The 24,430-nt window shown below is 41.5% G+C and overlaps 1 protein-coding gene and 1 long non-coding RNA gene across 4 annotated transcripts in view; both read right to left on the reverse strand.

The window, feature by feature from the left end:
• The window catches only part of SYN3 (synapsin III), a 205,898-nt gene extending 194,040 nt beyond the window's left edge, over positions 1-11,858 (reverse strand). The window contains exons 1-2 of one of the 3 annotated variants that reach the window (XM_064654913.1): positions 11,728-11,858; positions 6,012-6,151 (exon numbers count right to left, since the gene is read on the reverse strand). The gene's annotated coding sequence lies outside the window, so the exon portion shown is untranslated. Of the gene's footprint in view, positions 1-6,011; positions 6,152-6,485; positions 6,509-11,727 lie in introns of those variants that run through there. The other 2 variants (XM_064654914.1, XM_064654915.1) reach the window with 2 other exon arrangements.
• Positions 11,859-12,341: 483 nt separating this feature from the next.
• LOC135415276 (uncharacterized) lies at positions 12,342-19,630 on the reverse strand. Its single transcript, XR_010431044.1, has 3 exons — positions 19,323-19,630; positions 16,381-16,547; positions 12,342-14,292 (listed from the first exon to the last, which is right to left on the reverse strand). It is a non-coding gene; the product is annotated as an uncharacterized LOC135415276 (long non-coding RNA).
• Between the last annotated feature and the right edge of the window lie 4,800 nt (positions 19,631-24,430).

Raw genomic sequence — 24,430 nt, forward strand, 5'->3', positions numbered from 1 at the left:
CCGGAGTAAGAAAGCCTGCCCAAAAGATTAACTAAATACACCCAGGCCTGTTTTAGATAGAAGCATCAAGCTAAATACAGCAGCCTTGAGCTGCTGGAGAGAGCGCAGTGTTTCATCCAACCCGACTTGCCAAAGTGCAATCAATGCTTTAGCTACTAGAAAGGGAAATACAGGCACTGAGTCTCATCTTTAAGCAGCAAAACAAAATCTTTGGGGCTAAAAAAGGAATAAATGCTTCCTAACTTGTCACATTATTTGGTTTTGTCAAGCCCACTTCAGAGAACAGCCATGTGCCAAGGGTGTTTCCCTGCCCACATGCTGAGTCCACAGCCTCTGGCAGCTAACTGTGACGGGCACAGCGCATGAGAGGTGTGTGTGGTGACTCAGGGACAGAAACACACAGTCCCATCGCCTCTGGCAGCATGTGATCATTCTTTATGTTGAATTTCCATTTTATTTTTCACTGCTCTAGAGTGGCGGCTCTAAACAACTGTGCTGTGCTGGTAAGTTGAGTGAGAAAACTCCTGGTTTTCTTGACTTCTTTCTCTGAGAAGGATCTGTATTTTCTAGTAGATTCCTCTTGAGTTTGTCAGCTTGTTCTGCAGAATCAAGAAAAAGTGTTTCTGCAGCCAAGAAGGTCTTTGACATGTTCCTGGGCTGAGATGCACTACAGGGTTGTTCAGCCTTACTCTAAACTCAGCAAAGTACAGATAAAAGTGGGAGAGAAAGATGACAGCATAATGGATATATTCATTGTATTATACAAAAGAAGACAATCACACAGGGCCAAGATACACTATATTAAAAAATAACACCTTTTACCTAAAAAGGGAGTGTTACTATATTTTAAACAACAGATTTTAAAGGTCTGAATCATCTTAGAGCTGAATCTTCTGCTGCTTTTTTGATTTTGCTTTTCTAATAGCTCTGTGCTAACATGCTTGTGTTTATGAACCTTATTTAGTGGTGGTGAAAGCCTATCAGTACTTCTAGATTTAAAGTATTTTGCATTGGCTACACAAGAGATATGATGTAAACATTTCTGGCTGTTTTTTTCCGCCAAGTTTGGAAGTCCTTAGTTGCATACAAGTGAGACTTTCTCCATTCACTTGGAAGGCAATCAGTTAACTGCCTATTTGACTCCAAATAATGTGAACGGCTTTAGCTATCACTTTTACTAAAAAGTGACTTATCAGTATCCTTTCTTAAATGGCTCTGTGGTTCCCAAGGTCTAGAACCAGCAAGTTAAAAAACTATATCCTTCTGTGTTTGTGCCATTGTCAATTAAAATGAAATTGTAAACTAAAATGTAGGGCTTGGGATAGAACAATTTTACATTCAAGGGAGCTCAACAAATAATCATTTTAAACCATGAAGACCTTGCTGAAGACACTGGTTGCCATATTTTAAAAGAAGTTGGTATGTGTGTGATTGCTCCTTTATATGAGACGAAATAAGGAAGCCAATGCTTTTCCATGGTTCCCAGCTGAAATATACAGGGAAGAAGTGCTGGCTCTGGCACATGCTGAGTGCGGGAAATGAATTGGCCAAACCTCATAAAGTTCAGCAAAACCAAAACTTTCTTCTTCAAAACAATAGGTGCACCCCTCTCTCTTACTTTGTACAGCTCTTCACCAGGCTCTCCAGTCCTACCATTTTCCTCTCTATAACATGCACTCTGATGTCTTTTTCCAAGGCATAGGAAAATAACACTGTTGGTGTTCTTCAGACTGGAGTACGGTACAGCACAGCAGTTGTCTGCCTTGTTCATAGCCCAGTCTGATAGTTTACAGCAAAATTTAGTGTGCCTTTAAAAACTACTGCAGTTACTCTCTCGGAAGTTATTTGAAGGCAATATTCCCAGTTTCAGGAAGCCTAGAAAAGGGGTCTTTCCTACCCCATCCAATCCACTTTTTTCTCCCACTGCCTGCCATGCCAGCCCATCACAGGCTATTCTGGGAAGGAGACAATCTTTTTCTGCCCTTCATGTCACTCTGGTGGCAATGTAGAATTCACCCCTTTGCAATGGAGGGCTGACATCAGGACAAAAGATCATTTCCACTGAAAGGCCACATCACAGATCCTTCCTCCTGCTTTTCCAAGGCCATCTCATTATTTTTTTCCTCTTTATGAGCAAGGTCTAAATTACAAGCACATGCCCTAGGCACCCTTTCCTGTGGCTAGTATAATCTGCTAAGGGCATCAAAGTCATTCAGCACCCTTGCTTCAGCATTTGATCTGCCCAGACACAGTAGGATTATTCCTCATTAAACAGACAATAGATGAGTGTCTGGAACATGATAGCCATTAATACAGACCTCATTAGTTCTGCATAATCACTTAATTTTCCTTGATATCTGTATTATAAGTATATATGAGTCTACAGTGCTGGACTGGTAAATGATCTGCTACAATTGCTAATCAAATCTCTGCTATTTGTCAGCATTCAAAAAAGCTCCTTGACATTTTCAAATCTCTAGATGAGGTAGGAGAATACCACAGCAGACCACAAAGGATGAGAAGAAGTGAAAAATTATCCAGAATGGAGAGAGGGTATGGCTTCCCCACTGCTTAAACAGAAAGGAAACCATTTCATCCCATAAATACAAGGCACATCTAAAACTGGAAGGTTTCCAATTCATCTCACCAGGCTGTTTGAAAACTTATGATCCAGGGCTTTGTACACCTCTGGGGACACAAGCCAGCCAAAACCACAGAGGCCTGAGGGGAGAAGAACAACCTGGGATGAGTGAGGGGGAAGGCAAAGAAGTGACGTTGTTTGACAGAATAAGCTCTTACAACAGCTCTGAAAATGCCCTGGGTGGTTTGTTCAACATTTGGAGTTATCAGTTTCACCTACCAATAGATTATCAGATCAAGTTGCTTCAACTTTATCGGCTATTAATTGCATCTGGGCCAGGGAAGCTTTTTGTTATGCCCATCTGGGAATTCTAGGCTTATTTGCTTAGCTATTAAAGAGGTAGGAATGCGATTTTTAGCCTAAAAATGTCAAAAAAGAATGAAATATCCTGGAGTATCTACTGAAAAACCTGACACTGGAGAATTTCCAGATTGACTGAGAAGTGATCCTACACTCGTATAGACAGAGCAGCATCCTTTGAGGGGAGAACACCACAATACAACACGCCAGCCACTGTGCAATAAAAAACAAACTCACTTCTTCTTTCCTTTTTTTTTTTTTAAGGGGGATTGCTGGAAAGTGCAATGTAAATGACATAAATAAAACAATTATTTTAAAATAGTGAAAGCAAAAATCCTTATTACAGAATAGTTATGAAAGTTAAGGGCACTCAAATCCCATAAGAGCACTTGCTCACACATGACATGTCACCATCTCCCCCCTCCAAAAAAAAAAAAAAAAAGAAAAAAATGGTACCCTTTCTAGGGGAGGAAGGGTGATACAGAGGATGCAGTGGCTAGTTTGTTGTTTGTTGTAATTAGTGTTAACATCAATAAGGAGCACGAGTTTTGCATCCCATCGTGCCTCTCATTACTAGAGTACATAACCTCCTAACCTCCACCCAAGAAAATGATATCATTGAATGAATAAATCATCTGGACAATTAATGGCAAAAAGCGACCTCAGGTTTCCAGCACAGTGTCTGGCACCAGTGAATTGGCAATGACGTAACCTTCCCTGGGAATACGCTGGCGTTTTGCCCATTCCTGAGCCTCACTGTTGACTCTGAGGGCAGAAGCAAACAATGTAGTCACCCAACCGGCAATAACCGCTGCAAGCGAACACCAGCCTACTGCTGCTGCAAAGTCAGAGGGATGCTTGTCCTTCCAACTCCCTGGGTACAGCTCCCAAGGAAGATGCATACCCCAAAACCAGCAAGTGCAAACGACTTCCTCTGTTGTGCAGAGAGACGGACTCTCCAGGTGTGCTGTGTATCTGCCCACTTTTTAGAAGGGAGAACCTCCTGCTTTGCCACCTGGGAGCTCTGCAGGCTTTTGGAGTGTGTGAATAAGCAAGTTATTTAAGTATTCCTATGTTGCTGGGGCAGAGGGAAAGAAGCTTATTATGCTGGGGAGTTTATTTTCAGACAGCCAGACTTGCTTTGCTTTGTTTCTTAGCTCACTCTGTTGCTGTTAGTGCTTTGAAAGCTGGAGTCAAACTCAACTGTGATCATGTTTTTTCTATCTTAAAGGACCCAAAGGATTAGAAAGGCATGAGAAATCAAGAGACAAAACCCCCCTAGCTTACACTATGTGCCCTGTCTTAGATCTGTTTTTCGGTCAGTTATTCCAGGTGGCACGAGGAAAGCCTGCATCTATCTTACAGGAATCTGCAGGATGTTCCCTTTTTTTATCACCAAATACAAATATCCTCTATAAGGTGGAGCATTTTTGTATCTGTACCAGGTGAGTGTCCCTGCAATCTCAGTCTGGGCATGTGTACAAGCTGTGAGACAGAGGGGGTCAGACTCAGTATGCCACCCCCATCAGCACATCCCAGAGACTTCAGGGGGTTTCATGGGCAGGGTGTAGACATGAGCATGGAGTTGCTCTCTGATGGGAATAGCAGTCATTCTCCCCACCTTCAGGCCATGAAGGAAAACCACAGAAAAGAAAGAACTTTGGGTAGAAAAAAGTTGACCTCTGATGAAAGAAATTTCAAGTCAGGGAGGAAGAAGAACTTTTTTTGGCAAACAGGTTTGGTTAATCCAAGATAAGCCATTTTGTTGCTTCTCCCTGTGGTGCTTTCTCTTTTACTGCTCTTTTTGGAGGGAGCCTCTGATTATTGCTTTCTGAGAAAGCAGAAAAAGCATGTCTCCCTCAACACTCATCATAAGAATTAGTTTCCAATAGAGATGAGAAGCATCACAGCATTCCACAGGTGAGTAATATCTTTTTCTCAACAATACTTTCCTCTGGATCCTGGCTTGAAAACAATGAGGTGGTAAAAACATATGAGAAGCAGCTAAAGCTGTTAATGTCTTATAGTGAGCTGTGATCCCTGCTCCAGTTAATGACCGGACTAAGATTACCTGCTTCAGGACAGCCCTGTCTTAAAGGCTTGCAAAGATGTAAGCTGAAGAAGTGTGATTATAACATCATCCCTTCAAACAACATTCCCTGTCTACATGGCTTAATGCCACTTGCCACATTTGTAATTCATCTTCTCCCACCTGCCTGTCTGTTCAGCAGTCACTTGTTATCAGAGCAAAGGCGGTGAACCAAAAGGAAGGACAGAGGCTAATTTGCTTGATGTGGTCCTTTTCTTCCAGGTAACATTAATTAGTGGGCTCTAACCTTATCCTCAGAGATGCTCACCTTTTCTTTTCATCATTAAATGGGAAATAGCAAGTCTGTGGAAACAACTATCACTCTAGCAGCAGGCACACAGGACAGTTTGAGCATCGACTTCTCTAACCAGTAAGATAACCTGTCCCAATTCCACCACAAATCCACCCCCCTTTGCTTTCCAGGTGTAGTTGTCGCAGCAGATAGGACTAATCCACTTTCGTACTCACTTGCACTCTCCATGTTAGAGAATCTGATTACACAGATTGCCTGCAATTTATCTCCACCTGTGATGACTAATGCTCCAGTCTGACCTCCTCTTTCCCATTTTAACATCTCACTGCAGATCCTGTACGTACACAGACAGATGCACACACACTTGCTCTGTTTTGTTTGCAAACAGCTTACTAAGAGCCTCGGCATCTTCATTTCCAATCAAACCAGAAAGCACTACGGTTTTCCTCGTTCTACTCATGAGGTGATTTCTCCCTTTTGTCTCCTCTCATTACATTTATACTGCTTAGGCTTCATACATTGCTGCTGGATCCACATAAACCCCAGGCATCTCATTACAGACACTCACAGTGAACATGCAATGTTATATACCCCTGCAGCACACATAAAGACAAAGGCACACGCTATACACACTAAGCAAGTGCCACCACACACATTCCTGTTCCCTCCAAACCTTACAGGAAAAAATTGCCTGCAGAGTGCTTTCCTATAAACAAAAACAGCCTTACCTTTCCTTATTTTGCTAATCCAGGGGCTCTGGACCGATCCGCTTTCCCTCCTGCACACAAGCTGCCAGTCCCTCCTGCTTCACATTCACAGCACACCAGCAGGATTCACCGTCATCCCATTCTGCTGGATCCTTATCGCCCTATTGGCCAAAGCCAGACAGTAAATTCAATTAGGCTCCTCCTTATAACTATATTATCACAGGAACAGGAATGAATAATTTAGTAAAACAACAAGGGTGTGCAGGCTCTGGTGTCACAGACTTCACCCCGACTGTCAGGATTTTATCAAATAGAGGCAGATAAAGAAACCAGAATCTGTCTGTCACTCCTGAAAAGGAGACCTTAGATTACCCACTTGTATTTCCCATTCCATCCTTCTTGTCATCCTCCCCCTTAGCCATGGCATTCCCTTTATATTGTTGTACGTCCATTCCCATCCCACAACACAGTATTTCCCTGGTGAATGGTCATTACCATCTCAGTGGATGCAGAGATTTCTCTCCAGGCAAAGCAATACTGCAGCGCATCAAACACTTTGCCTGTTCCCTGAATGCAATCTATGAGAAAAGAATGAAACTGTTTTGCAGAAAGGAGTGATGAGACAAGCTGATCATAAGGAAAAGGCAGAGTCTGCCTTGTATCTCACAATATCTTCTGTTCAGCAAGTGCGCTGTCAGTCCATCAGTTCAGACCCCCACAGGATGCAAGCACATGGTTCCTGAAGGAGAAAGGTTCATAGATGCACTGCCCAGGGACTGTGATTTCACATGCTTGCTGTGGGAGTTTGAATCCCCACATCAAAAAAAATGCCTCAAAGCAGCGATTTCCCCCCAGACCAAATGACTGAACCATTCTGGCTTTTCTTTTTTTCTGACCAGAAACCTGTAGTGACAAGTATCCACACATATATTTCCTAAGAATTAGCTTTCCCAAAATGAACACTGCTCTTTTTCCTCAGGTGATGCTTGGTTTAAGAGTTACAAAGCATTGAAGATTCCCTTAACAAGGTCACTTCTATCTAAGTCAAGCCTCTGGCCACTTCATTTGCCTGAAGAGTTTTAGCTATTGCTAATACATGCTTGTGTGCACAGTATTGACTAACAACTGTATCATTCCACTGTAACTAAAAAATAAATAAGCAGGATGAGCTGCTGTTCTTCCTCCCTTATAGGAGCCTGTGCCCCTTAGAGTCCAAGAACACCCTTTGCCCTCTGCTTCTGCTGTGCTAATATTTACTCAGTAGAGCCAATGCACCTACTATGGTAATGAAGAGAGGTTCAAATTTGCACTAAAGCCCAAACTCCTTCAAGCAGCTCCTATACCAGCTCTCATCTCCCAGGCCTGGTGGGCTGAGTAGCCTCAATCTGCCTCTAGAGGCAGTGGGGACACCAGGTTGAAGTCAAGTCCAAGAACCAGCAAAGCTACAAAGGCAGACCACTGGTGATGGATCAGAAGTTTTCCTAAAGGCAATGTCTTTCTTTAGGCGCTACCTTCACATTGAAATACTGGTAGAAAGCTGGGACAATGCACAGGGATTGCCACCTTCTAAATTGCTCAATCTCTAAATAACTCAGCCCCAATATAGAATGGAGCCATGCTGCCTTCTCTGGGAGAATAGGGCACAGGAACAGTGGATGCTTTTGCCTTTCTCACCAAGTTCAAGGTGCTAAGGGGAGAAAAAGTGAGAGCCTTGACCAAGTTTTTGTCTTTGTTACATATTTCTTTGCCATAGAAAGGGAAAAAACTGCCCTCTTGCTCCTGAAGATGCTTCACTTTTGAAGAATGGCAGCTGCTCTTTTCCTCCTCCTCTTTCCCTTGCAGCCATCTAAACTTTTAAGAGCTTTTGTGTTAAAGGAAACCCTGAATTATGCACTTGGTGATAGCTTCAGAGCAATTAAATTAAGCCGTGTGGCAAGTTGCCCAATGTCACTACCAAAGCTCAGGATGTTTTAGCATCGTTTATTGAGGAGCTTTTACATGATGCTTACTTAAACCACAAAAAGAGAGCAAATTAGGCTGTTGCCATGACAACTTGAGAATCTGCTCAAAATTCTGAAGATGCTGGGGAGGGGGGAGAGCTCTTCAGTGGAGATCTTCACATCATGAATATGGCCCTTGGTTATCAAATCCCTTTCAAGTTAATTCCTAGCATCAAAGCCTCCCTAACAAAGGCTTTAATAATCAGGAGTAAAGCTTGGATAAAGAAGGCACAAACCAGCTCTGCCAGCTCTAACGTGAATTTCACTCTGGTGAGAGTTGCTGAGCTGAGAGGTCCACAGAGCAGTCACAGAGATGGTAGCAGTACTACATGAACACACATGAGGCAGGGCGGAAGAAGTGGCAGGGGCTTCACTGTAGGCAGGTACTGAATGGAGAGGTAGATCCTGACTCTGTGCTGCAGTAAAGATGAATGACAATTTCCACAGAGTAGAGGGAGAGAAGGAAGCAGAGCCCTAGCCACTGCTGGTAGAAACCCTCTGGAAGTTGGAATAAGCTGAGCAAAGTCTTCTGTCAACAACAAGAAATGAATTAAAGCAAATAAGAGAACAAAATGGCAACACAAAAGGCGTGATCAGTGGTGCCAGAAGAAGCTGATGAACCAAGGAAATGGAAGACAGGCTTCTACAGTTCTTCTGCAGGAATCAAACCCTTGGTAGGATTGTTGAATATTTTGCATCAGAACTGGTTTTTTGTGTATTTTTATTTTTTTTTTAGCTGAACATCTTTTCTGTTGAAAGCCTTCTAAGAAAATCTCTATTTTAATAGAAATTTCTCAGTCAAGTCTTTTGGTCCTCAATTGCATTAGCTGAGGTATTTTTGGCTGAAAACAAAGAATGTTTCTTTGGAAAAATTCCAGAAAGTTTTGTAGATTTCATAGAAGATCTCTCCTTCCTCATAATTATTTTTGATCAGATAATTTATTGCCAGTGGAAGCTTTGGTGTTCTCCTTTGAAATGAAAGCATAAAACCCTTTTGGATGGTAGGAACAATAAATGGGAGCATATCCAAAATTAGGGAAAATTAAGCACCCAGGCAAATGAAATAAACTGTGAAAATTTCTCCCCCTCCCTCTGCATCCCCAAGTGAGAGGAACTGTGGTTAGTAATGAAAACAAGAAGCAATTGAGAAACTTAAGGAGAGATAAATGATTGTATTGTCGTGAGTGTTGTATTCCAAGTAGGATACTTGCCAAGGCTAAAGGGTACGTGTGATAGGGATCCAAAAGTTCAAGAAATGATGAAAAAAACCCTGCTAATAAAAACTATGCATTTTCAAGATATAAGTAGTCTCATAACTAAAACTCTCATATCTGTTGTCCTGTTCATCTTTTAAGTCCCAAGATTGATTGTCAGTCTGCTTTACTTGGGATGTTGTGGCAATGTTTCAATACCTTGAGTTGTAAATGTTGATCTTTTGATGTAGTTTTTCTCCTTGTGCCTGAGTACCATATTTATAGGTTGCTAATAGTGTCCAACATCAGGTTGATTGTAACTGAACATAAAATAAGGCTTTAATTTGTTATCTACTTGCAAATGAGACTGGTTATTTCTTTTCATGCCCCCTCCCTGCAATTTTGCCAGAGCCTTTCAAAAAACACTTGTTAGCTAATCACATTGTAGCAGCAGGAGTAGATTAGGCTGCACACAACCAAGTAGGCTTATTTTGGACCCACAATACATGGCAGAGACAAGAGATTGAAGTGAGCTGGTTTTTTCATATTATGACGCCCTCTTTAACAACTGTCAGTTTGGCAAACATGCTCCTGAGATGGCGTAACAGCAGGAGAGGCATTCAAGGGTCAGGTTTGACAGAAATAAGTCTGAGGAATCTGAGGAATAAAGAAGGGGGTGATAGAGAGATGAAGAATAGAACAATGCATAGCAGAACAGGAATGAGCTCTTTAGAATTATCTGGGATGCTATTTTCTGAAGTGGACTGCATTTGGGACAAGCTGCATTTTACCTAGTCAGATTGAGGCATTATCCTGAGTCTTCAATGCTACTGCATATGTGTGTGGTGGTCTCTATGAACAGCATATTACCATCCCACTGAAAACATGTTTTTGTGTCCCAAACATGTTCTTAATTAAAATAATTTTTAATTCTTCAACAATAGTGACTTATTTAAATAAACTTTTCAAGACCTTCTAGCTATCATATCCTAACCCAGGGAAAGAAAAACATTTTTTTCTTCTGGTATTCTTTACTTAACTTCAGTAAGTAAAAGTGAGGAGTGGCTGAGGGAGCTGGGGTTGTTTATCCTGGAGAAAAGAATGCTCAGGGAAGACCTTATAGCTCTATCGCTACTTAAAAGGAGGTTGTAGTAAGGAGAGGTATGGTCTCTTCTCATGTAACAAGTGACAGGAGAAAATGGGGTAGGGGGGGTTTAGATTGGATATTAGGAAAAAAATTTCTTCATTGAAAGGGTTGTCATACATTGGAACAGGTTGCCTAAGAAAGTGATCAAGTTACCTTTCCCGGAGGTACTTACAAGAAATGTGTATATGGTGCTTAGGGATATATTCTAGTGGTAGACTTGACAGTGTTAGGTTAATGTTTGAAATCAATATTAGAGGTCTTTTCCAACCCAAATGACTCTGTGATTCTACAGTTCAGTAACACTTTTCTATAATTAGTTTGTTGGTTGTAGTGACTTTGAGTTATCTCAAACACAATAGAAATATGAGGCCTTAAGAAGCCTTGTTTTATCCCACTGTGCCATTCTAACAGAAGAAAATGCAAATATCATTTTTTCCCACGAGGTTCCTTGCATGCTTTACAACCTACGTAATAGCAATATACTTTTAAAATACAAGTACATTACTTTTTCACCAGATCCCATGCCATGTTTTGCATGGCACTGTCTCAAGGCTCTGGAAGTTTCCAAGGCAAAAATAGTGCTCTTGTTTATCGATAGGACAGGTTTCTTCCTCCCAAAGGTTAGAAAAAAGAGAGACCTGCCGTAAGTCCATGTCAGCATAGGCAATATCCCAATGGTTACGGCACCGATTTAGGATGCAAGAAATAGAGGGGCCAAACCTGAACAAAGCAAACAGGATACTCACCTCTGGGTCCTCCCCAGGGCAGAGAGTAATGACACCAAGATTTTATCAGCTATTTAGAAGAGAGACTATTGTTATATCTCCTATAGAAGTTATTTTACTGTACAGAGACTCCTGCAACATTGGGCCATAAGCTGAATGGATGAGCAATGGCCAAGATGCTCATCAGAAAGGAAGACTCATTTTGGTAGTTTGTAACTCACAAAGCACAGCTTTGACTTCTTTCTCTCACATCCCCGTTGCCTCTAAGACTATTTTCATCCAAACAACAAATCCTACACTGTACATATTTAACTGGAGATGGAAACTTCCACATTTTTGTTTCTTTCCTTTCTTGAATTAGAACAACCTACATCATCTTCCAGAGTTTCTAGCCATTTGACAATTGGGGAAAACATCGTGTACAAAATCTGAGGCTAAACATCATGGTCAGAAGGGACAGCTGAGCTGAACTTTTCTTTGGCTTCCTTTAAGCCAAGGGGCACTGGTCAATCACACAGGGTAGCTAACACAACACAGGTCAGCTTTGTGCACTGATCAAATCTCTTTTCTTACCTGACTTATTCTGTCTGGAGAAGAATAGTTCTGTCACTGCTGAAGGATTCATTTTAGAGTGAAACTCATGTAAAATTAAAGCAGAACCATGATTCTTACCTTTGGCAGACAATCATCTAAAAAGGGCCAATGCAGATGACCTATTGCGATTGAGTAGCTCAAGAGAATCAAGAGCTGATTTGGCCAATCAGCTTGCTACAGAAAATCTGCTTCTTCAGATACCTCCATGCTCTCACATTCTTCTCCGCCTCCTCCTCCTCCTCCCTCCCCTGGTTGCCAAGCAACTACAAAAAGGACCAGAGAGCATGCTGGAGGAAACCACCTTACAGGACACTGCATGGGTTCATTTCAGGTTTTTTTTTTCCTAGGAAACGCTCAAGGGCAAAGTGGCCTTAGCTTTAGAGGCAACATCTCACTGTGAAACATTGCTTTACATGAACATGGGTTGTGGGGCAAGTGATGTATATCCATAATAACCAAAATAAATGCCTTCAGAGACTCCAATCTTGCTTCTGATTGTTTTCTGTGGCTCAGTTGCTCTCCATCAATCCCTCAGATCAATAGTCTAAAGAGCTCAAGATAGGAGTTATCAGCTTGTACAGCAGGAGATTTCCCAATCCCAGATACCCCATACGGTTGTTGCACTGTCTCTGAGGATCACTGCTCTAACTGACCACCTTTACAGCATTGACTAAGCACTGTGTCCCGTGGGGTTAACACAAGAGAAATGCAACATTTTTGACAAGAAATGTGCTTGCTTATAAAAGCTCAGGGACTTTTGGATGAGGAGTAAGTGAAATCAGCCACTAGACAGTGAAATGGAAAGCCCTCTACTGGATTCCATGCAGCCCCTTGGTGTGGGAGGGGCTGTCTCATTCTCCCAGGTCTATCTATCTTCCTAGCTAGAAGGTTTATAACAAGGTTTATGACTGAGGGATAAACCTCAAGTATATGAATAAACCCCCACTGGGCTCTGATGGTTTGAGCTGCAAAAAAGAATACCTACGCCGTGAAATTACATCATCAGTAATTCAAAATACAATTTAGGTTAAAAAATGGTGGCATCAACTAAACACATGTATAAAGTCAGGTAAAAAAATACCTGGAAGATTAGACATACCCATGACTTTACTTTCAAAACAGGTTTCATTTGCAAAGTCTTATCTTGTCTAGGACTGAATCTAACAAGGAAGAGAGGAAAAGAGACTCTTTCAGAAACTTTAATATTACTTTTTGTTTTCTGTAATCACACTGAATTCTCAATGCTTTTCAGTATTTCAGGCACATTTTTGAGACATATTATGACACAACATAATATGGTTTATCCCCCACCTCCATATATCATGGCAGGAAAGCCATCTTTTCTAAGTAAAGTTTTCCATTTCTATTACCTATTGTTCTGCCTAAAACAATAAAGGCTGTACCCTGAGGGTATTCAACCTAACACCATTCACTGCAGACTCTGAAGTCACAGTTTAGGACCATATCTTCTTACCCTTATATCCCAAATATCTTGGAAATTTTCATAGTTTTCCCACAAACTCTTCTTCCCTCCCTGACCTTCAGAGTAGCCACTTGCTATTTCTGTACAGCCCACAGAAAATTAATTATTACTAAGTGACCTAGTCATAACTAGACCCACATATTGCTCCAGTGGAAAGGAAAAGTGCTTTTTCTTCCCCCCATACACCTCAACCAAGGTTGAGTTTTACTAGCAATGTCATAATTTCACAACTGCAAAGGTCCTACCCTGGGTCCTACAGTTCTTGTTTGAGCCTTTTCATAAACAACTGCATCCAGCCTTCAAGTTTATTCCTCATATCAGCATAAGAGGAGGTTTCTCCTTCAGTTCTCTAGCAGTGCAATACAGGTAGTTATTTTTTGTTGTTGTTGTTGTTGTTTTTGTTGGTTTACTTTGCTTTGCTTCTTTTCCTGGCACATACAAGCTCACATTTTGGCTTGCTGTCTTTTTTGCTGAGGTTTGAAGTCTAAAGCAGTACTCTGTTACAAAATCTCAATAATACCTCTGCGGTTTTGGGAGTAGAGAATTGAAGTTACAGTTATTAAAAAAAGGAAACTAGGATTTAGGAAATTTTTTTTCTGAATTGCTCATTTTCTCCTTTAAAAAACCTCTTAAATGTATTAGAAAACAAAACAGATGTTCTGATTAAGGTTCATTTCAGCTTTTTAACATCAAGGTTAAAAATACTATGAGAAAGGTATGGATGGGATTATGAACACGGGCAACTAAACCTTGCTGTTTTTTAAAATGGTCTATCCTTTTACTGGCTGTAGAGAGGAAGGTCTTAAAATAAGTAAGTGTGGTATGAAATTATTTCCTTGAAAGAAATGGATTGGCAGGATGGATGGAAATATTTTTCTGCATGACACAAAGACTTCAGCTACATACTCTTCTGCAGCAACATTAGCCAGTGTGGCCTAGCTGGGCTCTGGACAGAGGCATATTTGACATTATCACAAAACACAGGGCATTGCAAAGGACAGGCTGAGGGAAGAGGAATGAGGAGGGAGTATACAAGGGGATAGGGGGGAAAGTGTGAAGGGAGGGGAGAGGTAAACAAGTACAGTGGCAGGCAGGTGATGTGGAAGGAATCTGGTATAGCCATGCAGGTTTCTCTTGCTTGAAGTGGTTGAAGTCTTGTTCTGTGTGGAAGAAAGGTGAGGGAATAAATTCTTTCATGAATGCAAACATCCTAGAGAAATGTTTCAAAAAGCAGTCTGCAGTGGGCAAGAAACATATTTAAATACAGCTCACTTAGCAGGGGTACAGGAATCAAATATTCTTAAGGTTTTAAAATTAAACCACATAAAATGTTAACAGAAAAGTCATGTTTTAATTTAGAATTACTCACTGAGTGATAAAGAGGGTCAAAATACGAATGTGTTCCTTGACACTGATGGCTAAATGCTTTTCTCTAAGCACGTTAAAAGAGAAGGAGACAGCAGCAGAAGGCTGGAATGAATTTGAGAAAGCTGGATGCATGCTACAGCACCTGACAGAATTGCTAGGACCAAATGGCACAGCCAGTGTAGGCATTGACCACTGTTTCCACTCAGTACCTTTGGTATCTCCTCCGGAGTATTATAAAAAAATGTGCCTTCACAGTAATTTTGGAACTAGCCTGTTCTTCTTTGAGGATAATTTTTCTGGGATTGTATAAATCAGAGTAATCGCTAACATTTCTTAGGCTATGTCTTTGAAGCACCCAGCTCCATGTGAGAATACCTTCAGGTCTATACACTATTCCAGCTGCCTTGTTGTGTGAGTGGCAGGGTCAGCCCCCTTAGCTCAGGTGTTCCTGGACCAGCTGCTGCTGCTGCTGTAGCCCCAGTCCTGGTATCCACAGCATGGTGCTCTGTGCCATGCAAGTACAATTCCAAGTTCTCATAAGGCAGCAGCTCTGGCTTTAGGGACTGTGGCACAGATTAAGACTGTCTACAACCTTAGTAGTAAAAAATGGGCTATATGTTATGTTTATAAAGCATTTAAGTGAGGGGTAATGATACCTCATAAATTTTCGCTGGTTTTCACCAGTACTACCCCACAAGTACACTTAAGCAAAACCACACAGCAATCCCGCCTCCTGAACAGGAGAACACTTCCCTGTCTACAGCACAGACAGACTTCGCACAGGTCTCTACCATGAGTTCTTCCCTGTTTCTTAACTGTTTCTACTTCTGCTGCTGCCTAAATGACCTCCTGCCTAAATGACACAATGACAAAAAGATGGATGTCTTTTCATATTCATGAGTTTTAAATTTATATTTAAGATATAATTCTCTCTCCAGCTTCTTATGTTTTTTGATTGAGTGTATCTGGACAGATTCAAGATTTCTATACCTTCCAGACCCAGGACTCTTGGCCAGATGTCCTTAGACATCTCAGTCAAATGCTGTTTTCCACATAAGCTTCTTTTATCTTCTCCAGTCAGTAGGTTCTAAGGGACCCCACAGAGAAGGAAATACAACACCAAGAACCCCAAATGTTGTAGCTATAGCACCTGCCCTTTCTTTGTGTACATTGCCAGGCAATCACTGCCTGTTCTGTTATTCCACATAGGACAGAGCAGAAGTTTAAAACCACTTTGCAATATACTGCCACTGCAACTACATGGTAAGCATTACCAGTAAAACACTCAGGGAGGTTTATATTTTCAGAAAAGAGCTGCAACAATTTATATGTGTTGGGGTTTCTTCTCCATACATATTTGTGGGGTCTGTTTACTCAAATAAAGCAATGTGTGAAATTCAACAGACACAGAACCTCAGAGAAGTCTTCTGTCTGCTCTAATTAAAGAGAGAAGGAAAACACACAAGGATTCTTTACTGCAGCAAAAGTTAAAAGGATCAACAGTAACGACTGTGGGCTGATGAAGCCTCTACATTTTAATGAATTATGACATGTCTTTAAGTCCTCCAGGCTTTCAAACCACTACAATACAAGGAAGTTCACTGTGGTCGCTAAACAGATAGATACTGTCCCAGATTATGGACTGCCAGTTCTAAGAAGGAGAAAACCAAAACAAAACATCTTCTGCTTCAACGAAGAAGAGAGAAAAAAAATACAATACCTTTTTTCTCTTTCATTTATTTTTTTAGAAATTATGAAAGTGAGGGCAGAGAAGCCCTCACTCTGAATTGAAGCTCTCTGGTTCTAATATGTAAATTGCAAGTTAGAAATAAAGAAAAAGTCAAGTATCAGGAATGTCAGTTAGGAAAAAATAAGCTTACCTGTGCAAAAGGGAGAGATTCATATGCAAGTAGAACCACTATGCTTTCCCATATTGCCTTCCATGTTTGAGTTGAGGGTGGATTTGTTTGCAGTATTTAAAGTTCCTTTTTAATGAGTTGTGTGAAATCTGGCAGACACATAACCCCTTTGAACTACAAAGCATTTCCTGCATTAATGAAGGAAGAAAGAAAGCCAAGAATTAATTTATTACAACACATTAATTACTGCATGAAATAAAAGTTCAAACAATCAGCAGAAACCACAAGGGTGAGGTAAAGGTGAGAGAAGATAAAATATGCACATTCTGCTTTGGTAGTGGCCAAAATGGGTCCATTAGTACCAAACAAAAATGTAAGAAATGCAGCTGGAGTTTGTTATTGCAGAAGAAAGGAATTATATTGAGGGAACTTCTAGAAGACTTTCCTTTTGATAAAGAAACCTATTCCAACCTTATACAGAGGGAGCAAAAGCAAAGTTGAATAACCATGGCTAACAAGAGTGAGTGGATAGGTATACAGAATTGCACATCTTGTTCTGAGACAGGTATATCACACATCAAAAAGGCAGTTGGAGACTTGCCATAAAGGGGAGTGAATTAAAAAAATACACAAAAAAACCAAGGAAACCTTGCCCTCTGAAACAAGGCTTTCAAATGGTATGTTGCAAAAATGTGTGTGCATGTGTGAGCAGGAGGTATGTGTGTTTAAATACAGAAGGTACACAACCGAAGGAAGTGGTGAAAATGTCATTACTACAGAATGAAAAGAGAATAAAAGCATCTGTATGCTTGTGTATGCACAAGTGGAGTTGAGGTTCTTCTCTTGCAGTGCATATTGGAATACCTCCCAGAGGCAAAGCAGCAGAGAACTGCATCCTACACATCCAAGCATCCCAATGTTCATCACTGTTATCCCCAATTAAATCAAAAGTCTCCACTTAAACAGGGGATAACAACAATCTTGCCCAGAGCTCAACATTTTCAGTCTTGCATTTACTGCCTGTTGCCAGAGTTCTGAGACCAGAAAACAGTATTGCATGATATGATATGTACATATCATGCAGCATGATGTACTGCATACAATGGCAGTCACAAGTCTTTGTAGCTGTACTGGTGCTCTGTCCTGGCTGATGACCAGAAAGAAGTCACTCAGTGCTACTTTTCACATTTTCATTTAAAGGTTCACTGGGAAAAAGCCACAATACTGAGTGTTGGGATAGCGACTGACTGCTTTAGTTACCTGTAAGGTGGTCTGCAAATCTTTTCACTGGACACACGAGATGAATATTTGTGTCCTTACTTGTATGTCTGTGCTTCTAGATTTCCTCAAAAGAACCATGGCTTTACATTAAGAGTTGTGGGTGATAAAGACTGTGAACCCACAGAACATAAACCAGAGCTACAGGTGGAAGCTCTCATGTGCTGCAATGCTACTAACATTGCCCTCTGTATGAAGAGTCAACATTAGATAGAGTCCTGTTGTGAAGGATGTCTTTGGCACTTGTTTCTGGATATCCCACATGGTAACATGGAGTACAAATCTCTTGCTCTGAGAAATAAAGGACGACACGAGATTGTTAACAGCAAAAAGAAATGGATCAACTGAATGCAAGACTGAGATGCTCAGAAGATACAAACAGGGAGCAGGTTTGCTCTGAAGGTGATCACATCTCCTCTCCTGCTGCTTGGGCAGTGCAGAACATCTTAATGATCACACAACACAAATCACAAGCTGCAGAGACAGCCTTAAGAACTCCAGCATCCTCGGCAGTGCTCACCCAAGCGTGTTTGTGAGGACAGCGTTTCCTGGAACTGAAATGCTGCTCCCTTCCCTCGCAGCTCTCCCACTCAAAGCACTGCAGGTTGTTTTGTGAACAGCATCATTCACTGCAGGCTGCACTTGCCTAAGGCTGGAAATCCATTTCCCCCCCTTCTCCCTCCTCCCATCCTGCTGCTAGTTTTGATGGGATATTTTTCTCCCCACATTAGCCTGCTCTCTGTTTCCCTCTTTTCCCGAGCTGGTCCTGTTTCCTCCTCCTAATTATTCACGCAGGAGAGCAGATGGCAGGGGGAGTGGATCTCTCATTCGCTAGCTCGTACAGACAGGAGGTTTTGTCACACAAAGGAGGAATAATGCCAACTGCAGAAGAAAGCAAGATATTCCAGAGCCTGGTTCCTAGCATCCTCCCTACTCTTTGTTCTTCGTTCAAGCATGATATATTTTGGGAAACACCGTTCAGTTCTCAGTATGCATTTATGTCAGTTACATCACATCATGCTTTTTCTTTCTTGTTTTAAAATTTTAATTAAGCTGAGAAAACAATTCACAGTGTATCATTTCTCAAAATGAGCACAGATTTTTCACCTCAAGAAATAGCAGTAATTCAATAATCACAAACATTTGAGAGCACTGTTTTCAAGTCTGCAGTGGACGCATCAGTAGCCCTCTGCAAAGGTTCCATAATCAGATCATGCAGGTCAGTTGTGATGAGGTAAGTGGGACACAGGCAGGATCTTTCTGACCTGAGGGGAGGACATTCCTATGTACACCTTGCTTGCAAACTGCACTGAGGTACTCACCAACCATCCCTACACCTGGTTCAGTGATGAAGGCATTGCTGGAAGTGTTCCCAATAGGCAGACTGTACAAGCCATGCTGTTTTGTCGTCCAGTAGTATTTACAGTCACAGAATTAGGCCACTCCATGCCAGTTGGCCTCAGTATCCAGGGAAAGTCCTGGACATGTATAATTTATTAGACTGGATGTAACTCTGCTACAAATACCTACACAACTCTCTCAGGTTTGCTGGCCCAAGTGACCTTTTTATCTGAGTGCCAAATTGTTGCCACTGGAATGCAGCTGCAACTATCATTGATACAGCTTCTGTTGCAGCTACTACCATGATCAAAATAAAATGCAGATGAGAATATACATATACTTACCCAGCTCTTGCAGCCTGACCAGCTCTAGCTGACAAACCACTTCCCAGCAAAGTTACTGTTGTAGCTTCACGGATAAAGAACAGCAATGCTTACATGAAGTCTTTCACTGAAAATTTTGCCTGGTAGGTTCTGTAGCAATAACAAAGTGCAGTCACCTTTTGATTTATAGTGCCATTTCATGGGTACCCCAAGAACAGGACAGAGAAGTCATTGGTAAAGGCCACTGGGGTCTGTGCTTTTTTAATTGAAGCAACAATGCTGTCTTTGACTGCTACAGAAGTACTGCCAGACTTTCAGAGTTTTTGCTGGTTTTCAGAAAGCCTGAACTGAAATGACCTTGCTGAAAACTATATGCAACTGAAAACAGCTATTCAGAAAGAATGGACAAGTCAAGCAAGTCCAGATTTTAATCTGTAGTTTCAAAAGTTTCTCTCATGCTCTAAATTAAGGTAACTACTGAGGTGTAAATCAACAGAGCTGCAGTGGGGGAAAGCTGGTGAGAGAGGACATGCCTGATGTTTATCACACTAAAGTGAAATCTCTGTTTCAATTTTATGTCAGGAGAATGAGCAGCAGGAGTCAATGGGCTTCCAAACAGGAAATGTACCAGTTTATCAAGGCAAGTCTTGTAGAAAAAAAGACAGCAAAGAGACATGAGGGGAAAAAAGCCCCCCGTGACAAAGTAATTTAAGATATTGTCTTCAGACATTAGAAAAAATATAATTAAATCTCTTACTAATGCAAATACCATTTTGCTTCTGCTTGTCATCAATGATGCTAGACTTTCAAGGTAACACAGACAAAGGAAACTTAAGAAATGTGTTTTCATTACATGTCTCACAGACAAAAGCTTTGGCAGTTTGAGCAGAAATAGGAAGAATTAGAACATTCTCTGGTTTCATCATATGTAATATGCAGTGCATGTACCTCCCTTCTAGGATGGTTTCTTCATCACTATAAAACTTAGACTACTGTGGCTGCAATTGCAGCATATCTCAAGTTGGGAGGGACTCATAAATGTACTTACTAATCAACTTCTCTTTAATTGGGTCCCCACCATAAGTAATCGAGGTGTGGTTTTTGCCATGAAGCCAGTTAATAAATTTTTTTTCACACTACAGCACATGAAGTGCATTCAAAGAAGGTAACTGTAAGAAAGGCAGACTGAATAATCCTTCATGATTCAACAGGGAAGCATGGACTCAGCTCAGCCATATCTTTGGTTTATCAGTCATACAATAATCAATCAATCCATCAATGAGACATTCAGTCCCCTGAGCCAAAATGCATGATGGACTTCTTAACTGCTTTGGACTCATGCCCTTCCAGTCCAGTTTAAGTTGAGACTTGGCCAAACACTTCACAGTATAACTGTTTTGTTGAATTGGGAATTTAGCCACAGGATTATGAAAAGAAGTTTTTTGTGCAGTACTGTTGTAAACATAAAACCTGGCCTTGTGTAAAGCTGTTTACTGCAATAAAGACATGGAAGAACATCAACAGTTTTCAGAGTCAACTAGGAGGTTCCTCTGAGCAGTTTTAAGTTATATTTACAGAGCAGGGTCTCGAGAAAGCATTCTGAGACACTCGCTTAGGGTTATTCCAAGCATTCAAGCCCAGTCACATTAGTACCCAAAACAGCTTTCCAGTCCTATCATCATTTGCTATTTGTAATAGCTGCAGGCAACCCCATGCCACCCCCTTGCTACACTTTTATAACTTGGATTTCCTCCACCCCCACTCCCAACTGTTGTTGACTCACTGTCAGGGTTTTTCTTCCAGTTTGCTGTAATTGCTTTATGCTGAGGCCCTCTTGATCTGTCAAGGATGTGTAAGTGGGGGGATTTCTTGACAACTCTGAGGCCCCAGGTCTCTGCCTCCTGGCAAGCAGGCACGGGGGAGTCAGATGGACAGAGGTGTTGGGCCAAATCTCAATTCCTTTTTACTGAACACCATTTTTCCTGCACCAGCACCACCATCACTACACTTTACATAACCTGACAGAAGCATTTTAAACATACTGTCTTCAGGCAGCACAGCCCTGAGCACAGCCACATCGGCTTTCACCCACTGTTTCCTCAAATATTGATAGTTTGAAGGTTACCATATGTTTATACTGGCTCATGGCAATGACCAGGGATCTTTAGAAATTTCATTACTTGTTAATGAAACAGATATTCTGTTTGTCACTAATCAACTCACATGGTTCATCCAACCAGCCTCCTGCCTGATGTCAAATGCTGAGGTTTCCCTAGCCAACCTTCCAGCCATGAAGGTGACAGCACTTCGGACCTTATTATTCCTCAGATCTCTGGACTGGCTTTGTTGAATGGTGAATTGTGAATGCAGTTAAAGTTGGGCCCAGCAGAACACACCAAGTACTTGCTTCTCTTTGTATTGCACAAATCTCTTACATTAACAGTTCCTGTGATGTCATTTTGCCATTCAGTGTAAGAATTGTTTGTGAAAATGGATTAGTTCTGTGATTGGCAGTGCTCACAGCATACAAGAAGAGGGATTTGATAGAATTTGAAGTCCGTGGTGGTTCAGAAGGCAATTTTGATGTGCACCTAAGCTTTGGCAAGACATTCATTTTCTGGCCATGTAATCTGCATTGCAGTCAGTATTAGAAGAAAAGGAATAGATGAGTGGGTGTAATAAGGCAATTGCTAACGGGGTGTGCAAACATAGAAGACACTTTTATGTTCTAGCTTGAAAGATTTTTATGAGCAGAAATAAGGAGGCACAATCTACAGCAATAAATAAGTTAACATAAAAGAAACACTAAGCCTGTTTGACTAGATTACAGACATGCTCCTATTAGAGAGCAATGTTGGCATTGAACAGTACACTCACATCACAGGGGATTTTTCACCCCCCATGACACTAAGATTTGTTGTAACACCCAATAAATTTGATTTTTCTTATTGTGACTTAGAGGCTGAAGACCTTATATTGAGGTAACAGCACAGGGTCTCAGGAATTGTCTGGACTTGTCCCAGTGTGAGTTTATTTTAGGATATTCTAGCAACAAGGAAACCAACTGTTGCTTATTTCTGTTTTATTCTCACTTTAGAGCAGTAACAAATAGTTTTTTCTACATAGACTGCTGTGTCATTTGCACCTTTCCCCACCTCTGTGCTATCAGTAATCTGCTTTCCTATGGCTTACTGTGCAAGACTTGCTAAGAAGTAAGAGGCACTGCACTGTGTTACTTACCACAATGTCCTCCAGTGTGCAAAGTAACTGGACGTGAAGCAGGGAAAGCAAAGAAGCTTGTTGGTGTATAGACATTCTCAGCAGATGACCATGCAACCCTTGAGGTTCCACCTTTGCTCCAAACAGGAGCATAGCTCTGCTTCCCTTGCCACTCCTGCTGGCAAGCCTTGCAGTTGCACTTTGCTACCTGCAACACAATACTCAGTAGGTTTATTACTAACAATATATTGGGTGAGCAGCTCCTTTCCCCTGGCTGCCTAATTTACCTCCTTTAGTACAAACACCTCAACACTCAGCTTATTTTATTCAGACCCCTCTAAATATCTCTTGGCCTGAAGCCATTTTCAGATAGCAACACAGCTGAAATAGAGTGCTGGTAGCACTTGGGCTGTCATCTTGCTCTGACATCAAAAGGCTTTTGCAACTTGAACCTGGTTGTTTCGGCACCAAGACTACAATGCAAAACATATGACTCTATTTGAACAAGCAAGAACAACCCAAATAACTCTGCACAGTCATATACAGTGTTAGCTGTCTGTCTGCGACCAACAACCTCTGGATTTCTGCTAAACCCCCAGCATGGTTCCCTTTCCCTTGTGAAGAGCCACTGGCAATGTAGAATGTTCCTCAGGTTTTCCTGCACCCAGCCCCCAGAGTATAGCAGCTTAGTCTGATTGGGTACATGACAGCCTGTTGTCATCCCAGCCCCTCATCCTTGAGGAATTGGCCACCTCTAGCAGAGACAGAACTACTGCTGCCCAAAGGGGATAGGAATAACTTGGTGTAAAGCTCTCTGGGCTGCCTGTGTCCCTGCAGTCGCTGACCAGTGCTGCCTACATACAGGGCAAAGCCAACAACCTGGTAAGGAGACACAGGGTGTAGCAGTTTCTGCACCAACTGTACTTTCCAGCCTGGCTAGACAGGCTAAGACATGGGAGAAAGGGGCCTGCTGGGTCCCTTGAGGGGTAGAATTGCTGTAGATTGTGCCATGGCCATTTCATTCTATCTTCACAGAGCCTGAGGGCAGGTATGTTTGCATGGCATATACTTCTGCTTGTGAGAAAAAGGCACTATAAAGTAGCAATGAAAAACATGGACAGCCAATCAGGGTGGTAATAATAACATAGAGATCCTAAAGCATTAGCCAGGCAGGGCTTGCAACTAACCCAGTGTGTGGCTTGACCCCAGACAGCTGTTGGACCATTCCACCCACACTGGGATGGAGGAGCTCCTATTGTTCTGGTAAGAGCAGATTTAGAGATAACAATTAAAAGATAGCATGGAAGTAGAGTGATTAAGTGTGAAAAATAGTCCAAACAGCAGCCTAAGACTAAGGAAGAAATGGCTATCAACACCATGCACGTACGAGCTAAAAGAGAGGAGTAAATACACACAATAATCAGCACAGCCCGTCTGCAGAAAGCCTCAGGACTCTGGCTGCTCATTACACCCTTCCACTCTCACACACATACACTTTTCTACATTAAATTTTAAACTGTAATAATGAGGCTTTTCTGTATTAGGTTGGATTTTGAATGTAGTGTTGTAGCAAAGCTAACAGATAAGATCAGACAATGGTTAGAACAATTGCAATTGCCATTCTTGCCTGCAACTTCTCTGGTGTGGGGACTGGAGACAGTGGCGAGGTTTGTTTCCATGACACTGGGCTGCAGCACACTGACCAATTCAGGCTCTCCAGGCTGCAAGGGTCAGATTTTCACCTTTGTTTCTTTTTCCTTTCCTGTTATCTTCCACAGCTTACTTGGATTTACAGCACAGGACCTGGCAGTTTTCTATCTCACTCCAGGAAGAGATTTTTATCCCTATTTGTAAACAATGCAGGCATTTTCAGGAACATCAGACAATCTTCATCTTGTTATTGGTATTCT

The sequence above is a fragment of the Pseudopipra pipra genome, chromosome 5 (assembly GCF_036250125.1).
Source record: "Pseudopipra pipra isolate bDixPip1 chromosome 5, bDixPip1.hap1, whole genome shotgun sequence".
Taxonomy (NCBI): Eukaryota; Metazoa; Chordata; class Aves; order Passeriformes; family Pipridae; genus Pseudopipra; species Pseudopipra pipra.